The sequence below is a fragment of the Protopterus annectens genome, chromosome 12.part0 (genome assembly GCF_019279795.1).
Source record: "Protopterus annectens isolate FY-2018-M chromosome 12.part0, PAN1.0, whole genome shotgun sequence".
Lineage (NCBI taxonomy): Eukaryota > Metazoa > Chordata > Ceratodontiformes > Protopteridae > Protopterus > Protopterus annectens.
In genome coordinates this window covers 957,826,630-957,839,818 of record NC_056746.1, presented here as the reverse complement: position 1 = coordinate 957,839,818, position 13,189 = coordinate 957,826,630, and the positions used below count along the sequence as shown (strand labels likewise).

Below are 13,189 nucleotides of genomic sequence, written 5' to 3'. Positions count from 1 at the left end.
TGGTGCATAGATACATCAGGGACAGCCCTAATCTCCATACATGTGCTGGGAATTTCACTGTCTGTACCATCCTTCACAATATTATTCTGAGAAAACAGCTGCAGCAGGATTACAAAGGGGAAGGGGCACACATTTCACCACCACTGGCAAGGTCACCACAGCCACATGCAGGTGAGGAGTCAGAGGGGAACCACCAGCTGCTGTGGGTGTAGGTGGACGTAGGTGTGCACAGTATGCCCTTGCCCCAGCCAACAGGCAATGGATAGCACATATGCTCACCACATAATGGGGTTGAACCATCATCCTATGCACATACATACAGTAACACTGATGCCAGGCAATTCTCACCACTTTTACCTATCCATGTAATGGCTGTGTACTGCTAGCATCACACAGTCTCAGCCCCAAAGTAAAACACTTGTAACTGCTGGACTATCAAGGTAAACATGGAACAGGAAAATAAATGTTTAAGAACACAAATGAATGGCAGGGCCTTGCATACTGTTACACTCACATGCAAACCAGTATGGTCCAAAATAAGGAATTGCAATGAAATACTGTATTGTTTACCACAGAAATACCAGAATGACTACACAATTGCAAGAGCAAAACTCTTGAAATCCAACTTTTGCTGTGGCAAAACACAAATACTACTTGGTTCCCCACCCCAAAACAATAGGAAAATGCCAGTTTGTACAATCCAAGTAATAACACATAATTCACTTGTTATACCTGTTTTCAGCACAATTGTCACAAAATGTGTACACATTTACAACACAAAAGTCAATAGTATATGATTGCTAATCACCTCTCACTGTGCCCTGCACTCCCCTGGCAGTGTCTATGGGCCATCTTAGAAGCACAACACCCCTGTGTCATTGACAATATAGTACTTTACAATTCCATGAAATAAGATAGAAGATTGTAAGATAACCACTTTTAACAATAACACTTGTGATGACAGTTAATAAGGCTATCTGTGAAAGTCAATGCCTGCCAAAAATATCTATGGAAAATGTGAACTATAAGAAGTGCATTCAGATAACAGTTTTCATATTCTAATGCATATATATATATATATATATATATATATATATATATATAAGTTTTCTTTGTAACATACTAACAAATCTAGCATGTACTTCAAAAATACAATAATATCTAAGCAACATCAGAAGCCATCTGTGCAGATAAATCAAAAGGAATATCAATCTTTTGTGTTCTGCAAGTACACAAGTCCCCTCACCTTCAAGTTCCCTAGCTACACGGTTAACTTCTTATGGTGCAGCTTCAGGTTTCTGAGCGCAGTGAAGATCCAAATGATGAGAACTCATTAGACTTGTTGAATCCCAAACTTTGACTTATTGCAGCAGATGTAAACATAGTGTATGTTTGTTGCTAATGGACTGCAACTGTGAATGATTAGTGGGAAGGAGAAGGAATGCGCAACAACATTTCAGACTCCCTTACCTGCAGCAGGTGTGTCACCCAAGCTACACTTACAAAGTGTAGAAGTAATTGAAGCAAGCTTTGAAATGGAAGTGAACAGCACACATTTCTTAGACAGCCAAATTATCTTTCTTTTAATGAAAACTGTATTTAACTGTCATGTAATGTTCTCATACATTTTAAGGACAGTGGTACAAAATGTCCTATATACTGCATGTCTAAGAGTACAGCACAGATAAAATAAGAATAAGCACAATCTAGACAGAAGACAGAGCTGCACTGGTGTGAATAATACAAGTAAGAATTCATCTAAAACAGCCAAAAGTGGACCAAAGATGTCAAAAACTTTATAAAAGAAGAAAAAAAACAATGGTCCAAAACTGTCAGGTTATTTATTATAAAACAAAGCTTTTGAGAAAACAAACTCTTCTTCGGTGTATCTAAAAACAGACAAGCAAATAATGTAAAAGTCAATTTCTGAGGGCCATCAGGTTAAATACCACTGACAATGGTTTTGAAAATGAATTAGAAGCCATGGCCTCAGATTTTAGGGCAAGAGGCTATGTAACACAACTAATAGAGAGTAATAAACTTATTGTTAAAAGTGAAAGAAAGACATCCCTAGCTATTAATTCTGAATCTACTACTCTTAAAAGGGACAGAGATGTATCTATCAGATATATAATGAAATATAACAGGCATACCTCTCAGGTAAGATCTGTTATACAGAAGTATTGGACTATACTTAAATCTGATAATGAGTTAAGTAAAATTATAGGAGAGAGACCGTAATTTACTTATAAAAGAGAAAGAAACTTAAAGCAGTTTCTATGTTATAAAGATTTAAGTGAAAGAAAACCTAAAATAGTAGGAAAGGATGGTTTGAAATCTACTGTCCTGTGCTATAGTTCTAATTTCTATAGATATATAAATACATCGAATGAATTTACACATCCACATACGCATAGAAAATTTCATATGCAACATGTAATACCCAGGATGTGGTCTATTTAGCGAACTGCAAAGCCCGTGAGTCATTTTATATTTGAAAGACTAAGCAAAAATTAAAAGAAAGAATTTTCTCACATCTGTCTGATTTTAGAAGTGTTATCACCAATGCCCTGGCTAAACATATTATGATGAATAGTGTACAGCATAGTTTTAAATTTCATGTTTTATCACAACTTACACTGGGGAATAGAGGTGGTGACCTTACTAATAAGACAGAGATCAAGGAATATAAATGGATTAACTATTTTTGGGTTGACCACTCACCAGGATTAAATGTCACTAACAGTTTAAAACCACTATTAAAAGAGAAACATTCTTATATGACCTAATATTAAATAGGTGTTGTGTGCAAAGATTATATGGCATAGTTTTGCTGAGTATATAAGATCTAGTATTTTAATTTGTATATTTTAAAATGTATGACTTTAGGTGCATCATGATGAATTATGTTGTTTTTATAGGCTGGCTTGTGATATATATTAATGCATTACAGCTTGTCTGTTTTTAGATAACACTGAAGAAGAATTTGTTGACTCAAATGCTTTGTTTTATAATAAACTGATGGTTTTGGACCACTGTTTTTTCTGGTGTAAACAATACTTATTGTGTGATCACTCATTGTACTAAATATGTAATCAACACATGTACAATCAACTGACAGTGCGCAAGTGTTATATGTTTTTATAATACTGTGGTGGAAATTGGGCTTGCTTGTATGCAGAATGATTTGCATTCCTGCTGCAAAGCTGTTTCTGTGGCAAAGAAAGATAAGACACCCTTACTGGGTTTTGTATGTTCAGTAGTCTGACACTTCAAATCCAGAGTTGTGTAAAAATCTATAGGGTGTGTTAAAATGTAGTTTGTAATGTTGTTTATACTTCCTTTTTTAATTTTTTAAAAAATAGTAATATTTTTGCAAAGCGAAGCTTTGTACAAATGCAGCAAAATTGTGAAATAAAGTAAAATTAATGAAAGTCGCTTCTATGATAAAGACAACATAAATTAAAGCTGTAAAACAAATGTGTCTGTAGTACATTGGGTAAATATGATAAATCACACAGCACATAGTATATGTAGGTCAAGGTTCAAGTTCCACATTTACCTTATAGTGATGAAAAGTAATAAATACTTTTTAGTATAATAGTGCATGTTGAGCTTTGCTAGTCTCATTTGTGTGTTGCTCACCTCCATGCAAACACGGTGTAATGGTTCAGGCAACAAGAAGACATTATTACATCTTTTTCCTTCCATTGTGCAAACACTCTACACAGCATTGCACAGTGGTCAACAAGTTTCAACAACACCTACAGGTCCAGAACACTTGCAGACAACAAGTAAGACACTTGTCATTGTCAAACTAAATACGTTGTATCATGTGTGGTCTTCCACCAAGCAAACACACTAAGCGGCATTGCACAGCAGTCAGCACACATACATGGTAATTAATGTGAAAATGTATAGTTCCTGCTTAGTCTCTGTGGCAGCAGTTGTAAGTTAAGGGCTATTATACACGTGAGCCTGGTTTCTAATCCAAGCAAACTAAAAAGTTTTATTACTGCTGTTCCACGTTACTTTATATAAAAATTCACAACAGAAAAATTACACACAGAAATAACTATGTATAGCAGCTGCATTAATCATATGCAGGATATCATATATATTAAATGTGTAACTGGTAAACTCCAATAAAGGGAAACAGTCCAACACTGAATGCTAAACCAAAAGTAACAATTTCCCTGCGATGGAATCAAAGTGCCTGGAATCAGTTCAAATATATTTTATCTTTATTGACCTGTGTTAAGCGCTTTCATCTAACAATATCTAGACTTCAGAACCTGTTCTGAGGAAGTCTAGATATTGTTAGATGAAAGCACTTAACACAGGTCAATAAAGATAAAATATATTTGAACTGATTCCAGGCACTTTGATTCCATCGCAGGGAAATTGTTACTTTTGGTTTAGCATTAAATGTGTAACTGGGTATCAGTAGAATTATGATTCTGCACTTAAATGCTTATTTTCTGAACTTTCATGTCACAAACATATGTGGTTAAACACTTGACTGTTTAATGTATATGTGTAATTAATGATCAGATCTGACAAACAAGGTCTCAGTTGCAATGACCACTCTGCTCAGTAATGACTGTAAAAAACACATTTATAGCCCAAACTACCTTCTGGCAACTTGTATAAATTAATGCCCATAATACAGGTAGACCAGGGTTCTAATCTAGTGCACTTCAAATTTTATTAATGCTTGTTCATTCACTTTTAAAAACTAAAGAACAATCTAAAGATAATTATAAATAACAATCACTATGTATAGTACTGGAGGTCATATGAATTATAAGTGTGACTGACGGTATACTGACAATTATGTTTCTGTACTTAAAAGTGTCTTTTCTGATCTGGGGTGGACTTCATACTTCAATGATAGTTATATATACACATGAATTTATAAACTAGGACCTTGTCAGGTCACACACATACATGGTTAACCACTCATGCTATCATGTGTCTGTGCAGTTAATGAGCATGTTTGACAAGCACTTCTTCTGTGGCAAGGATGAAAAAAAACCTATGTGGAAAAATGTGTTTTGTCTGTTGTACATAGGTTTGAATCCCACATTGTACAAATTACTTTTATCAGTGTGTAAAGCCACAAAAAATGCGTCAGGTCATAAAATTATACCCTAATACATGTCTGCAAAGTTAAAACAACTAACAGGTGCAGCAGCATTCCAAACAAAAACTAATACCAACTGTCACATTACCCTTCCTAGTTCATAAACTGCCTTCCTCTCTGTTTGGCACTGTTGTCCTCCACTTAACACCATGCAAACACAGCTAGCATGGCTGCTCATGGTTGCTCACTAGCTGTAAAATGTGATAATGGGAATTGGTGGGAAAACGCTGTAACTGTTTCTGTTTGAGCTGTACAGACATGGCAGGAGCTAGAAGGGGAGGTGCTTAGTTTAGGGCTCAAAGATGGGGTGTACAGGAGTCCAGAATATTCACTGGACTCCTTGTAAACTGTCAGAGCCAAAAGCTGCAGGGGGACTGTAGTGGGTCTTGATACAAATCAGAGGTTGAAATAATTTGTCCAAGGCTGTCTCCAGTGTGACCGGCATTCCATCCATTGGAAAGCAATGCAGGCACCAATACAACAACCTGAAAAGGCAGAAGCAGGCACAACGTAACTCGTGGTTGGATGAGCTTAGGACTACTGATATCCCACAGTTGTGTAAGTATACAGATGAAGATACTTTAACTTATATAGCCACGACTGGTTTGCATAATGCTCTTTTCCTTTTCTCTTCTTTCACTTTTGCAGTCACCCAGGAGATTGCAGTGAACAGGGATGCCCACCTTGAGCATTTGGAAAGACTTACAGAAGCAAGGGGTATGTACGCAGCACAAAAAAATATTATTTTATCAAAAGTATTGCCTTTCTATACATTAGTAGCAAATTAAGCATGCATATCTTAACTGTAGAAATCAAACACACATGCTTTAGTTTGTAGCTTAAGCCACCTGTAGGAGTCAATTTTAATAGTATATTCAGATGTTGTGGGTTCAAATCTCACAGTTAAGAAATATATTGTAAAATAATTACAACATATTACTTAATAATTTCACCAAAATTGGCATACATGCCAAGTTGTTAAGTTAATCTGTATTATTTTATACTGCATATGTGCAATATATGCATATGGTGAAGATTACTTGGAAGAATTATCAGTTATAGTTTGTAGCTGTTAACATTTAGTTAATGTAAAAGTACATTTATTATTTATATTGCTCTAATTTATTGTATGTGAAATATGATGGTTCTAATTATCATTTTGTTTTTTTTCTCTTACCCCACCCCTTATCTGTCTTTTTTATTTTTATATGTGTAGTCACAACGTTTTGATGCCATCAGTTTCTGACAATTCAAAATAATTTCCAGCACAAGGAGGTAGGCCAACCAGTGTGTCTCAGCCTGCCACCCCTAAAATAGCTGCCGCACCAATGCCCAGCACATTTGGGATCCACCCTAGCAGCATTGCCTTTGTAGCCCCTGCACTACCTGGATGCTCTACATTAGGTAGCATTACCCTGACAGCTGGTCCAGTGGTACCCTCCAGGAGTATTGGCAGGGTTGGTGATTTTGTCACATGCCAGGAGATGCCAGGCATGGTGCATGAGGTTGTTAAAAGTACCATTGGTGAATGCCTCAGCTGGATGGAGAAGATGCTAACATGAATGGTGGGCAAAAAAATGTTGAGCACTCCAATAGTAAGCACAGAAAAGGGAAAGTGATGACATTTCAGAGGGTGATGACTAGATTCTCACTGCCCCCATGCTTGATAAGCATGGACATCCAATGTCCCCTCCCTATCTCCATTAATAGTGTCCCCCAATCTGTGGTATCTCTTACTATCCTTGTCTTTTGTTTTGTTTGTCCTGTTTGTCAGCAGCTGCTTCGTTATCTACCCTACTTACCTGACTCTGACATATGTATGTCCCTAGCCTAACATTCCTCTCTTACTGAAATAAAAACTCAAAAATGGGCACTTGTCCCAAAATAAACTTATTGTCCTATACATAGCTCTCCACTTCACACATGTGTCTTCTCAACACAATTCATTTGGTCCTAATGGCTATACAGCATGAGTGTGCTGTTGTCACCTACCTTTGTTGAGGTGACAGTCCAAATTCATCCAATATTCTATCCATGTCCATTTTACACTGTTGAGGAAGTGAATAGCTAGGGTACTTTCCTAATTTCCTCCTGAATGTTCTTATTTTGCTTTCCCTTTGTTCTTCCCCCTGCTTGCCCCCCATTTTATCACTTTCCTATCTACCCCATTTTCACACTTTTAATCTGGTCAAAAATAGAATTACACACCCACACATACAGCAGAAATCCCCCTAATGAAGTCCTTCACTTTTTGGCCTCTGCATTTGCATGGAATTAGGCTTCATGCATCAATGCTGAGCAATGGTGAATGTCTCTTCACATCCTATGGCATGGTACATTACCTCAATACAGTGCTGCTTAAACCCACTGTGCTAACGAAACACACTGTTAAAGTAGAATAAAGGCAATTGTATTAAAAAATGCATATAAATGTGTTTAGACTGTTGAAAGTATAAATATGCAAATCCATATGTGTACTATCAACATAAATCAATTGAGTACTGTTTGTTTATATACAGTACTTCACTGTAATCAGTTCCTTTCACATGGGCAAAAATGATCACTTGTAATTATTTAATTACATCATCAATACATATGTAAAACAATTAGATCAAACTGGAGTCGATCACTGTATCAACTGTGCTCAAAATAAAAGCTCACTGCTGTTACACCTGCTGCCACAGAGAAAGCTAGGCAGCAGGTATTTTTCTTCCACTCAGTACTGCCCAAAATGCTGACTACTGCACTTCTCCACTTAGTGTGTTTGCACAGAGGAAAGCGAACCAATGCAAATCTTATAGTTTTCTCAGTGAAGCAGAGACTTACATTTGCTCCTCACTTAACTACATACAAAGGGGGTAAGCCATATAAATACTTTTTTAATGTCCGAAAATTTATGACACAACATATTTGATATGAACTACCTACGAACGCCATAGTATCTTTTAGCTATTTTCTACCATAGCCAATGTGCATAGATACTTCTCAATTTAAAGCAAAAGTCATTAAATGTGTATCTGACATGAGCAAATACTTTTGCATGAATTGTGCAAACCAGCTGCTAGTTGACGCTCTATCGGAAGTGTTGATTAGTATGTATTACTTATGTGTATTGCCCAGTTAGTCTTCATCGCATTAAAATCTATGTAATAACACTTTTTGCTGACTGCACGCATATTTACCCTGAGTCATGTGCGCCCTGCACCCATGCACTTGAAAATTGGTAAGTCAGTACTATTTCCCAAATGCCACCTACAGAACAGGAATAAGTAGCACAACTGCATTGTTATATCATCTAAACCCTTATACTGATAACAGACATTCAGATTGTATTATATTAATGTGGACAGCAATTCTTTACAAATATGAACACTGTATATACAGAGCTGCATCCATGCTGATCACAAAAAATGTGTGTGTGTCTGTATGTGCTAATAAGTGTGTAATGTACACAACCATGCTGAGAAACAGCTAGGTCTCAGTTCTGCTACATGCATTCCTGATAGTTTTTTTACATCTAGTTATAAAAGCTGTCTTTTAAATTATACCTGCACACTGGAAACACAGCAAGAAATACAAAATCCAAACTTTGCACACCACTCACATAACATGATATGTTACCCACATCATATAATGATGATGGCATCATATATAAAGACCACTATGACAAGGCAACAACATACTTCAGAGGTGTTGCAATCATTAACTACCATGGTTTGAAGATGGGAACACAATACTTAAATGTGTATGAAATTACCACACTAACCACATTATGTATGCGTCTCTGTGTAAGTATGTGCATATCCAGAAGAGCATCAGTCTGTAGCCAACTATCATTAATCCAGTCAAAAGCAGAGCTGATATTGTGACAGTCATATATGCACACCTAGCCATTTCATACAACCTCCCAACATTTTCTCTCAAGCGTCCAATGAGGATGTCATCCACTATAAATTGTCTAGCAGCGCTGTAAAAGTCAGACTTGTGACATGTTGTTTGCATTAATTACTGTGATCGATAGTTGGTGTACTTAGTTACGTAGAGGTTCTAATTTCACTGCAGTCAACTGGTGTGTGTATAGTCAGAAGAGCATGCGTCTGTCTTACTGTCATTAATCCAGTTCCATGGAGAACTAATATTTTGACAGTCATACAAGCCTACACATCCCTTTCATACAGGCCTCACATCTTCCCACAAGCATACAGTACTGATGTTATCAGCTAGGAAGTGTTGTTTAACACTATAAATGTCAGCCTTGTGTTGTGGCACTTACGTTAAGTACTGTGCTCTGTAGATAGGTAGGCATTCTACTCTCACTGCGGTCAACCAGTGTGTGTTTGCGTTCACTTGGTTCACATTCAAGAAACTATTTTAGACTTGTACGTGAGACACTCACACTATCATCTTCTTCTTAACAGACACTGGTGATATCATCAGCTATAAAGTTTTGTCTGGCACTATAAAAGCCAGCCGTGTGCTGTGGTGCTTGTAGATATCTAGGTAGGGGCCCTACTCTCACTGTAGTCAACTGGTTTATGTATGCATTCAACAATCAGTATGGTAACAATTTTAGAATGACATGTGAGTCTACAACTATGTCAGACACTCCTCAGAACATCTTTTTGTAACATACACTGATGATGTCATCCTGTATAACATGTACTCTGACAGTATTCAGGACAAACTTGTGCTGTGGCAGCAATATTAAGTACTGTGTTCTCAAGCTTCTTTACGTAGATATATAGGGGTTCTAGTCTGACAGCAGGCAACTAGAGTGTGTATACATTCAAATATTACAATTTTACACAGAGATGTGACTCCACATCCATATCAGACACTCCTCATAACATGTTCTTCTCAACATACAATAATGCTATTGGTGTTATATTGCATGGCATTCATCTTTTATACCTATAACCAAAAGTAAAGCACCAAAACCAGGAACTGTGACACGAACAGTTTAATACAAGTAACGCTGAAAATTCACAACATGTTTTCGTCCTTGACTTCATCAGATAACAGCACTCTGGTGAACTCACCTTAAATACATTAACTAATTCCTGATAGCCAATGACAAAACTTATCAAATCAATTAATTAAAAAGCAATTAAAACACATACACATATATACACAAATTGTGCTTCCTAATACCACCATGAAGATCATACCCTATAATAAATAACATATATAAAAATAAAAAATATATATATATGTGTATATATATATATATATATAAATGAACCATTTCTAAAATCTTGACATTTTGTTCTAAAAGTGTAATATTAACATCTATCTGGAATGGTATAACAATACTATAATTTAGCAGACCTCAGCTTTAACAATGGCTTAAGTGAAATCATGTCATTAAGACCTGGTGTTCTGTTGGCTTCTAATACAATTTGCCAAAATAATTCTCTGTATTCCACCAATGTTTCCCAATTCCCCCCTCTAGGGTTGACTGACACACTTTCTAACTCAAAAAATCTAAATGTAGCTAATTTACATACACTGGTGTGCTTGTATAATGCATTATTTTCTTTTTTAGTCCTAATGTCATATGAATGTTCATAAATTCTTTGCTTTAACATTCTTTCACTCTTCCCTATATAAAATGAATCACATTTTGTACAGGTAGCTAAATATATTATACCCTTAGTGTTACAATTAACATATGTTCCTAAAGTTAATCTCCTTTGTCTACTAGGTAAGTATAGTGTTTGTCCAACAATGAGGTGTGTACAATAACTACACCTTAAATAAACCTACTTTCATCCTAGTAACATTCTCAAACACTCTTTCATTTGTACCTCTCTCCAAAATATTCTTAATATTAGTACCCTTCCTATAGATAAATTTTAGTTCTTTATCAAAAATACAGTGCAAGTCAGATAGTCTAGAAAATTTATTCCATTCTCTATTAATAATTATTTTAACTAATCCTGACTGACCATCATAGGTTGTGGTAATACCAGATTCAAATTCCACCCCACTATTTGTGTTGTTGAAGTCTTGTCTATCAAATGCTCCACTCATACCTAAAATAGGTGCAAACTTGCCTCTTCTTTCACTAGTAACCTCGCTACATATTTGGTCAAAAAGTTCGCTCGGGTAACCCCTGTTTGAAAATAAACCTTTCAAAAATCCACATTCATTAGTATAAGTAGTGTCATCTGAGGTCATTCTACTAAGACGAACTAGTTGACCTTTAACTACACTTCTCTTTTGGTAGGGTGGATGTGAACTGGTGAAATGTAAGTATGAGTTTGAGAAAGTCTCTTTTCTGAAAATCTTGGAACTGAAACCTTCCTTAGTCTTGGTAATATTAACATCCAAATAATTTAACATTTGGGTATCATATTTGTGTGTAAATTTTAAAAAGTCAGTAGTATCATTTAAAAATTCAACAAACAAATTAAAATCCTCATTATTACCATTCCATAAAAAACATAAATCGTCTAAAAACCTACCATAAAATGTCCAAAATCTACTAAAAACCGAAGTTAATACATATGTATTTTCCCAATATGACATAATAATATTGGCATAAGTAGGAGCACAATGTGCCCCCATTGCAACCCCCTTACATTGTTTAAAATATTCTCCTTTAAAAAAAATAAAATTATTTTTTAATACCACCTCCATTAATACCAATACTGTTCTGAACTCATTGTGAGTAATTCCTGAAAATCCTACTAGCATTTCTTCAAACCATTCAAGGCCTATATCATGGGGAATACTAGTGAACAAATCAACCACATCAAAAGTAACAAAAACCAACTCCTCAGAAAATAATGATTTGTCCAACTTTCTAAGAAGATCCCAGGAATCCTGAAGTATATAGGTGTTGTTCTTAAGCACTTTCTTGACCTTAAAATCTATATATTTTGCAAGAGGGGCTGTGATAGAACCTTCTGCAGAAACTATTGGTCTCAAAGGTGGATCATCAATGTCCTTGTGTACCTTGGTATATGCCAAAAATAGAAGGAACCTTCGGTTTTTCAACATATAAAAATCTGTGTGTCTCTAAATCTATTAGTCCGTCCATTAATAAATCATTCAGTATCATATGTATTTTATTATGTGCCACATTTATTTCATTAATAGATACCCTTGTGTACTTAGTAGAGTCACTTAAAATCGCCTGCATTTTGCGGTCATATATAATGTGGTCCATGAGCACTACCCCCCCCCCCACCTTTGTCGGGTTTCATAACCCTTAAGTTTTTGTTTTTACTCACAAGTTTAAGGGTTTCTTGCTCAGCCAAAGATAAATTAGATTGCATATTGTATGTCTTGAGTGACTTCCTTAGTTCATTTTCTAATACTAGCTCAAAGTTCTTTAATTGTGGGTGCAGTAGTGGATTAAACATACTTTTGCGAACTAATTTGTCCTCTCCAACTGTTTTTTTGTTACCACTGAAAAATATTTCTAAGTTTTTCTTTCTAATGAACAACTTAATATCTATTAAAAGTTTAAAAATGTTGGTTCTCTGTTTGGGTATGAATCCAACGCCCTTGGAAAACAAGTCAAAAAAAGTTCTATTCACAGTGGTATTGGAATAATTAAAAATATTAAAATCATTGAATGTCCATTTGTGCCCATCATTATAAACACTTAATTCTTCCACCTCATGTGATTCCTCCCTTGGGGCCCCCATTCCCTCACTTGGTAGTTTTTTGAGCTGTAATCAATAGGTTCTTTATACATCAGCCTCTCAGACCTTCTAAGTGGTGGAAAATCTAAGGGCTCTCCTTCATTGTCATCAAATATAGGTGTTTCGTTTTCACTAACACTATAAGTAACAACCCTCTTTCCAAACAGTCTAGGCTTGGGATAATGTGTTTTATTTTTGTACTCATTCACGTCCCTTACTATTTTCCCTAATTTTTTATTTTGCACATCTATACATTTGCTTTCTATGTCCTTAAGCAACTTGTAATATTTGTTCTTATGTTCTTCCACAGTAAAAAGTAAATCATGAGTAATGTCTTTGTTGAGATGCTCAACATGGTTGAACCTTTTCTCTTTTTCACATTCATTGT

The 13,189-nt window shown here is 35.7% G+C and overlaps 1 protein-coding gene across 1 annotated transcript in view; it reads left to right on the top strand.

Moving 5' to 3' along the window:
- SYCP2 (synaptonemal complex protein 2) overlaps nucleotides 1-13,189 on the top strand; it is a 2,578,701-nt gene that overhangs the window by 1,682,942 nt on the left and 882,570 nt on the right. The gene's annotated exons all lie outside the window — the stretch shown is intronic.